Source organism: Petaurus breviceps, unplaced genomic scaffold (genome assembly GCF_028583685.1).
Source record: "Petaurus breviceps papuanus isolate PSGF00001 unplaced genomic scaffold, PetGlider_PUasm1.0 90750, whole genome shotgun sequence".
Lineage (NCBI taxonomy): Eukaryota > Metazoa > Chordata > Mammalia > Diprotodontia > Petauridae > Petaurus > Petaurus breviceps.
The window spans coordinates 2,890,903-2,898,663 of record NW_027187335.1 but is presented as its reverse complement, the minus strand read 5'-3'; the positions used below and the strand labels follow the sequence as shown (position 1 = coordinate 2,898,663).

Sequence of the window (7,761 nt, the reverse complement as noted above, 5' to 3'; positions counted from 1 at the left end):
AATATATATGGGGTGAATTGGGGCTAGCCTCAGAGGGAAGGCTATCCAATCCAGTCCAAGAAACATTAACTAAGTGCCTCCTGTGTTCCAAGAAAAGGTAGCTAGGTGGCTCAATGGTTAGAATGCTAGCCTTGGAGTCAGGAAGACCCTAGTTCAAATCTGCCTTCAGGCACTTACCAGCTGTGTGACCCTGGGCAAGTTACTTAACCTCTGTTTGCCTTAATTCAGTGGAGAAGGAATGGCAAACCACTCCAACATCTTTGCCAAGAAAATCCTATGGACAATATTGGTGTTCTGTGGCAGGCAGGAGTCATAAAGAATTGGACAAGTGTGAACAATAATATGCTAAGCCCTAGAAATACAACTAATTTAAAAAACAAAAAGAATGAAAGTTCCTGCCCTCTAGGAGCTTATAGTCCAATTGAGACAGACAACACACAAAAAGAAGTCAGGAAAAGTGGGAGCAGACACCTGCTTGGCTGTGGGGAGGGAGGTGTGCATGGAGTGGAAGAATTGAGAATGGAGGGTCTGCTGTATATATAAAGCAAGGCAGTGGGAGGAGTTTGGAACTCCACCCTCCAGCCCTCCAATCAGAGGGAGAGGAGGCTAAGGTAGGTGGGTTCAATCAAAGCCTGAGTTAGCAGCCTGGTGATGAGATTAGAAGTGATGCTCTCATCCTGGGAGTGGCCCTTGTTCCCAGGACTTGAAACCCTCTGGACTGATCTCATTGCTTTTCCATAGGGTTCCTCTGTCCCCATATCCAGAATACTCTTTTTCTTCACCACCATCCTTTGAGATCTTTAACTCTCCTTTCCAAAATGGTCAAGTGCCACCTCCCACATGAGACCTTTTCTGGTTCTCCCATTATTAGTGTCTTCCCCTAAACTATTTTCTGTACATTCTCTATTTATTTATCTTTACACATGCAGTCTCCACCCCCACCCCAGTAGAATGGAAGTTCCTTGAGACTTTCAATATTTTATTTCCCCAGAATCTGGAATTTTTTAGGCACTTTCTAAAAATTCTTGTTCAATGAATGTTGAACCCCATTATCCAGGCAAAGTGGCTTGGGGTGACCCCCAACAAGATTCCATTGGAAAAACCTGAACATAATTAATGAAGAATAACCGGGGCCACACCCAGTTTAGAAGTAGAGAAACTGAGATTCCTGGAACTGCTGCAGTTGTTAGGAGCAGTGACTCCATTAGCTTCTTTGTTTTCATCCATTTTTCTGGGAGGGATTTCACTGGATAGGATTTAGGGAAATTATTCGGTGGGAGTTAAGTAAGTGTTTGAGAGTTAAATCAAGTTCAGACATTTCTCTAAATGTCCACCTCTTTCCTCCTTTGCATTTTTATAAAAAGCAAAAACTGTGCTGGCCAAAGAGATGTTACCTTCTTATGTTTTATTTGTGAATTTTCTGAAAGCTTTAATTTATCCAAACTGTAAGCACTTTCATACCTATCTCAATAACATGGGCTCCAACAGAAGGTAAGCTCCTTGAGCATGAGTACTCCTTTGTTTTTAGCTCTTCATCCCCAAAGTCCAACAACCAAGGCTGGCACATAGTAGGGGCCTAACAAATACTTGAATGAATGAATGAATGAATGAATGAATGAATGAATGAAAATGAATGGCAGAAAATTCCATCAGCATTTCCATTTTAACTCATCTCTCAGGAGACTTGTATTTAACTTTGGTTAAAAAAGAAAGGTCACAAATATTCTATTAATGACTTGAGGGGATTAATTAAGCATTATGAATAGAATTGTCTGTCACATAATGAAGTGAATTTCCTTGTGTTAATTTATAAAGCTATATATAAATTGAGTCTTCAACTTGACCATTCACAAGAGTTATTTAAAATAAGTGACAAGCAGCTGTACCCATAGAAACAGCATGACAGCTCCGAAACTACGGACTGGTCTGATCACTTTAATATAGGAATATCAACAGTTACCCTGAGACATGACTAATTATTTTGTTTTCCTGATTTAAAAAAAAAAGAAGAAAAAAAAAGAAGGAACAATGAAGAAATCCACTGAGTGAAATTGTAATTATCCAATTGGTTAGAGGGAAGGCTTAACCAAGCAGTATTTGGGGTTTGGCAAAAACATATCACACTACTTTCCAGACTTTCTGGGTTCAGCAAAATCCCAAGCCTATTTGGTCAACCACTTTTTCCCCTTAATGCTTAAGCTTGTGTGTTTGTAAGAAAAAAAAAAAAACCTGATCCTTCTGTTTCTCATTTGTTTACACTCAACTCATCAACATGCTATTTGGTAAGAGCGAGAAGATATCCAAGAAGCTTTTTAACAGCATCTTTTTTATAAGCCCTCTCCTTCAGACCCGGGTCTGTGTGTTGTGACAGACGCCAGCAGCTCTTGGGTCTCAAAGAAGTTCAAATTCAGCTCGAGACTCAGGAGACTTTAGGGGTTTCTTGGCTGTGCCAGAAGAGGTCTACCCTCTGCCCCAGCCTGTCTGGCTTCTGATCATATCTTCCATAGACGCTGTGATGTGAAGGTATATGTGATAGAGTGCTACTGTTGGGCAGTCCTAGCCTCTTCCTTGGACCCAGCAGCTCCATGGATCTCATCTCATCAATTTCCATGAGCTGTGCAGCAAGGCTAAAGCTGTTTCAGATACGTCACAGCTTTGGACGGGAACCTCACTCCGTGCCTTTTTCTCACTCACATTCCTTGCTCCCACACTGTTGCTGAAATGGGTTGTCATTTGTTCTTCGGTGAAGATTTGTTGATTCTAGGCTTGTGACCAAAATGCAGTCAGTCGATCAAGATGACATTTTGCTGCTCTGCTGCAGCTTCAGAAAGGATTCCTCCAACTGGTTTCATTGTTGACGCATGGGGTGGCATCTGGTTTGCATCCATTGGAAGGGTTGTTTTCTAGATGGTTTGGGTTTTGTTTTCTTAACTGGGAATACTCATAGTTGGAGGTTTATTAATGATTAGATTCTGCAGTAATTATTGCAATACAATAACTATCAAAACCTCCCAGCAAGGGCGACAAGCAAAATCTGAAATGGTCTGCTTTCCCAACTTATCTTCTAATGAATTGGACACCTCCAGGTGTAATTTCTCCCCTTCATCTTTCTTCACTTTTTGGCAAAGCCTTTGAAATTTTCACAAAATATGAGGACGTTGTAAAAGCTGGACATTTTTTTATCTGCTTTCTTATAGTGATCAGACTTGACCCTCTGGTAGTCATTCCCCAAATTAGTGTACTAGCTCTTCCCTCCAGTTCCTTTCCCAATGTGGGGGTGGGACCATTATGGAACAGACTATGATGATTCCAAGGAAAATTCCTTACAAATTTCTCTCCTAGGGGAAGGCTGCCATAATTTGTGAAAATGCCAGTGACCTTCAAGGAGATTCTGATTTTGACCTTGAACATTGGCCTCAGGGCATTGTATCACAATATTTAAGGGTAAATAAGTCTTGAGCCAGATCTCTTACAGGTGCCTAAGTTTCTCCCTGGCTGTAAGTGACATCTTTGGAAAACTACATTTGGGCTTTCTGACTCTCTAGGCCACAGTATCACTAGCTGCCATGGTGATAAGAGTACTGAAGAAGATCACTGACCAGGACTCTTCACCACCCAGACACAAATTGAGATGTGTTTCTTGATGTTTCAATACTGTTTGTTTACTTCATTAGTAAGATCACCTCCCATGGCTTCCAGGTTGCCAAGGGAGTATAATGGAAAGAACCCTGCCTGTGGAGTCGAGGAATCTGGGTTCAAATCTCACCTCTTTTTGTTTACTATCTGTTATGACCTAGAGTATGTCATTAAATTGTCTTGGGTCTTAGTATCCTCATGAAGGGGTTGTACACGATGGTTTCTGAGACCCCTTCGAACTCAGGATCTTTGAACCCAATGTAGAATCTTAGCTCTCACCCAACACTTTCAAGCCCCTGCTGTAGTCATTAATGGCTGACTTGGAATGGAGAAACAATGGACCTCATTCATCCTCTACAGTGTCTTCACACAGTCTACCAATTATCCCACTTCCTTGATGCTCCTGCTACTCCCGGAGTTGTCTGAAAAGGTATAAAAGCTCCTGCCTTAGCAATGACCACCCCCATCTCCTTGCTTTTCCTTGAACAAGACACCTTATCTCCTGACCCTGGGTATTTTCATTGGCTGTTTCCCATGCCTGAAATCTTCTCCTGCCTCATCTCCATCTTCTGGCTTCTCTGGCTTCCTTCAAGTTCCAGGTACAATTCCATTCTCTAAATGAAGCCTTTCCCTATCCCCTTTAGTGATCGTACCATTGATTATTTCCTATTTATCCTGAATATAGCTTGTTTGCACATAGTTATTTTCATCTTGTTTCTTCCATCAGTGTGTGAATTCCTTGTAAACAGGGACTCTCTTTTGTCTTTATTTATTCATCCATCCATTTATCTATCTATCTATCTATTAATTAGTTCATTTGTATCCCTAGCACTTAGTACACTGACTGGCACATAATAAGCTCTTAAATGTTTATTGGTTGACTGAATTCTCTGTATCACCACACTCTAGAGGAAAAGAACCTGCTAAACCCTTCAATGCCACCGTTACATTGACAGTATTGGGAAAAGGGCATGGAATAGTTTAGGAATAGACTGTGGTGAAAAAGGAGATAAACAAGATGGTTCAAATCTGGCTTCTGCTGCTTCCTAGCTGTATGACCCTGGGACAGGAATTTAATATATTTATGCCAAATGAGTCTTAGATTTAACTATTACATCAGAGATGGGATTCAGTCTGTACTGATGGACAAGTTTCCACACTGGGAATTACCTGCCACATTAAATCATGGATCTTTTATTTGTTTTTATAACAAGAAAAATTAAAATGGGAATTTATGGCAAGGACAACTACAGAGAAATTTTGTAGTAGGAGGGCTCTTCAAATTATCCCATGAAGGGAGCTACTCATAGTGTTCAGGGCAGCTCAGACACTTGCCAGCTGTGTGAACTTGGGCAAGGTCCATGACTTCTCAGCCTCAATTCCTCCATTTATAAATAATACATGGACTACTTACTTCACAGGGAGGTTGTAAGGATCAAATGAGATGGTATATGCTTTCTAAACATAAAGCACTATATACTTGTCAACTCTTATTATTTATTACTACAAATTCTCGCCTGGTTTCATGAGAAGAGAAAAAAAATAAATTAAAGAGATTGGAGCACCATCCACACTAAAATAAAAGCCTACAGGGATGATCCCAGCTGCACAGTGAAACCACTTCTTGTATACTTCCAAAGGGAAAGTTGAAAAATTTTGAAGATAGCTGTTCTTTTGGAAAGAAATGCAGAAGTGGAGTGGTAAATGCTTAACTATTGGCTGGGGGCTGGGCGGGAAGGGGGAAAGGTACACATGGCACACTTCTACGTTTAATTTGCATTATTTACATTGTCTCCATCACTTTATTAAAGCTAGACAATCAGCAAAATAATAAATCAAGCTCCAGTGTTTTATGTTCACCTATTTCCCAGGTATAAATGCTCACACTGAAAATTTAGTGATCCATTCTAGTGAACTGGCTTCAGCACACCTCTGTGAAAAATCTCTGGCCTTAGGGTCAAAGGTTCTATGTTCAAATCCCATCTCTGATGCTAATTACCTGCATGATCGTGGACAACTCACTTAACTTCTCCCTTTCTTCATCAATAAAATGGGAGGGGAGAAAAGTAGACAAGATCTCTGATCTTTGATCCCATTCTTGTCCAATGTGACTGTTGGCACAGTCCTGGCATGTCTATGCATATGGAGAATATTATTGATAACCTAGGAAAGATGGTGACTTTTGACTCCTGATGCCCCAGGCTGTCTACTGCCTGTTAGGAAAACTCCTATAGGCTGCTACCATCCATGTTATTTATGCTCCCCTTATTAACTTGTTCTCTTGATTTTAAATTTGTAGCTTTTTGAGATAGTTAGGTGATGCAATGATTAGAGTATTGGCTTTGGAGTCAGAAATATCTGAGTGTGAATCTTTCTTCAGATACTTACCATGTGACCTTGGGTAGATCACATAGCCTCTCTCAGGCCCAGTTTTCTCCTTTGTATAATGAGGATAATAATAGCACCTACCTCATAGAATTGTTACAAGGATCAAATAAGATAACATATAGAATGAACTTTTGAAACCTTAAGATGTTATATAAATTCTATCTTTTTTTTTTCAATTTTATTTGGTTACAGAATCTTCAAATGTTAGTACTGGGAGGGATGTTAGGGACCACATAGCCCAGAGGGAGCCAGATTTTCCACAGCAACCCACACCATCCAAACTCCACATGTGAGCAGGTTGCATGAATTTAATTAAATCACTAACTACATCTAATTTCAATAACAATCTAATTGATCCAAGCCTGCTAGAATGACACCTGGAAATAATCAGTTACACAACAGTAGCTGTGGGCAGGTGGTTAGGACCTAATGGTAGCTAATTAGGCAAATTTTTTCCCCTAAAATATCTAGGTTGGGCTGTATCCCCAGGGTCAGGCGAGTTTCATATGGTCTCACGTTGGACACCTAGGACTCATTCCAAACCCACCCTTATATTTTATAGAGTTAGACGCTGAGACGCAAAGCATTTCAGGCAATGTCATTTCATGGGACGTCACTGAATTTGACTTGCAAGGACCTGGATACAAATTTTGCCCAGGCTGTGACATTCAATAACCTCTCAGAGGCTTATCTTCCTCAGCTATAAACTGAAGGGTCTGGACCTTCCACCTCTGAATTCCTATGATCCCAAGACTCACACATGGTCATATAATGAACATTAGCAAAAAAATTAAGATTATAAATCCAGAGTCTTATTCTTTAGTTCTCTTTAACCCCAAACCCTTCATTATAAACATATCATACAGAAACCTCCCTCCTAATCCATCGATCAATAAACATTTATTTTCTGCTACATGTTCAGCATTGTGCTAAATGCTGAGGATACAAAAAGAGGAAAAGAACAGTCCCTGCCCTTGAGGAGCTCACAATCTAATCATGCTTTAGGTTCATGCATTCCTTATTGGTGAAGCCACCTTGTAATGGAATGGTTTGGGGCATTTCATTAACGCAGTAACACAGCTCCTTCAGTAACACAAGCCCCTTGGTTAATAAAGTCTCTAGATTGAATTGTCCTTTATAGAGAATAACTATGGCAGATACAGCAAGGCTGGTTGCTGTAAATTTGCCTAAGAAAATCTACACCAGGCCGCTCGGTGGTGCCATAGTGCACAGAGCGCCAGGCCTGCAGTCAGGAAGACTTTATCTTCCTGAATTCGAATCTGGCCTCAGACACTTACAAGATATGTGACCTTGGAAAAGTCACTTGTTTGCCTCAGCTTCCTTCTCTTTAAAATGAGATAGGGAAGGAAATGGCAAACCACTCCAGTATTTCTGCCAAGAAAACCCCAAATGGGATCATGAAAGATCAGATGCAACTGAAAAATGACCGAACAACAAATCTACAAAGCAGCTTCTATTTCTCTTCTTTCTACCACAAGCACCACCACCACCAACACTGCCATCACTGCCACCACCAGCAGCACCACCACCACCAGCAGCAGCACCACCACCACCAACACTGCCATCACTACCAGCACCACCACCACTACCACCAATACCACCACACCAACACTGCCATCACTACCAGCACCACCACCACTACCACCAGCACCACTACCAACACCACCAGCACCACCACCAACCACTACCACCAGCACCACCAGCACTACTACCACC

At 41.1% G+C, this 7,761-nt stretch overlaps 1 protein-coding gene across 1 annotated transcript in view; it reads left to right on the top strand.

Moving 5' to 3' along the window:
* Positions 1-7,761, top strand: part of ANKFN1 (ankyrin repeat and fibronectin type III domain containing 1) — a 177,383-nt gene that overhangs the window by 30,958 nt on the left and 138,664 nt on the right. The window lies entirely within an intron of this gene.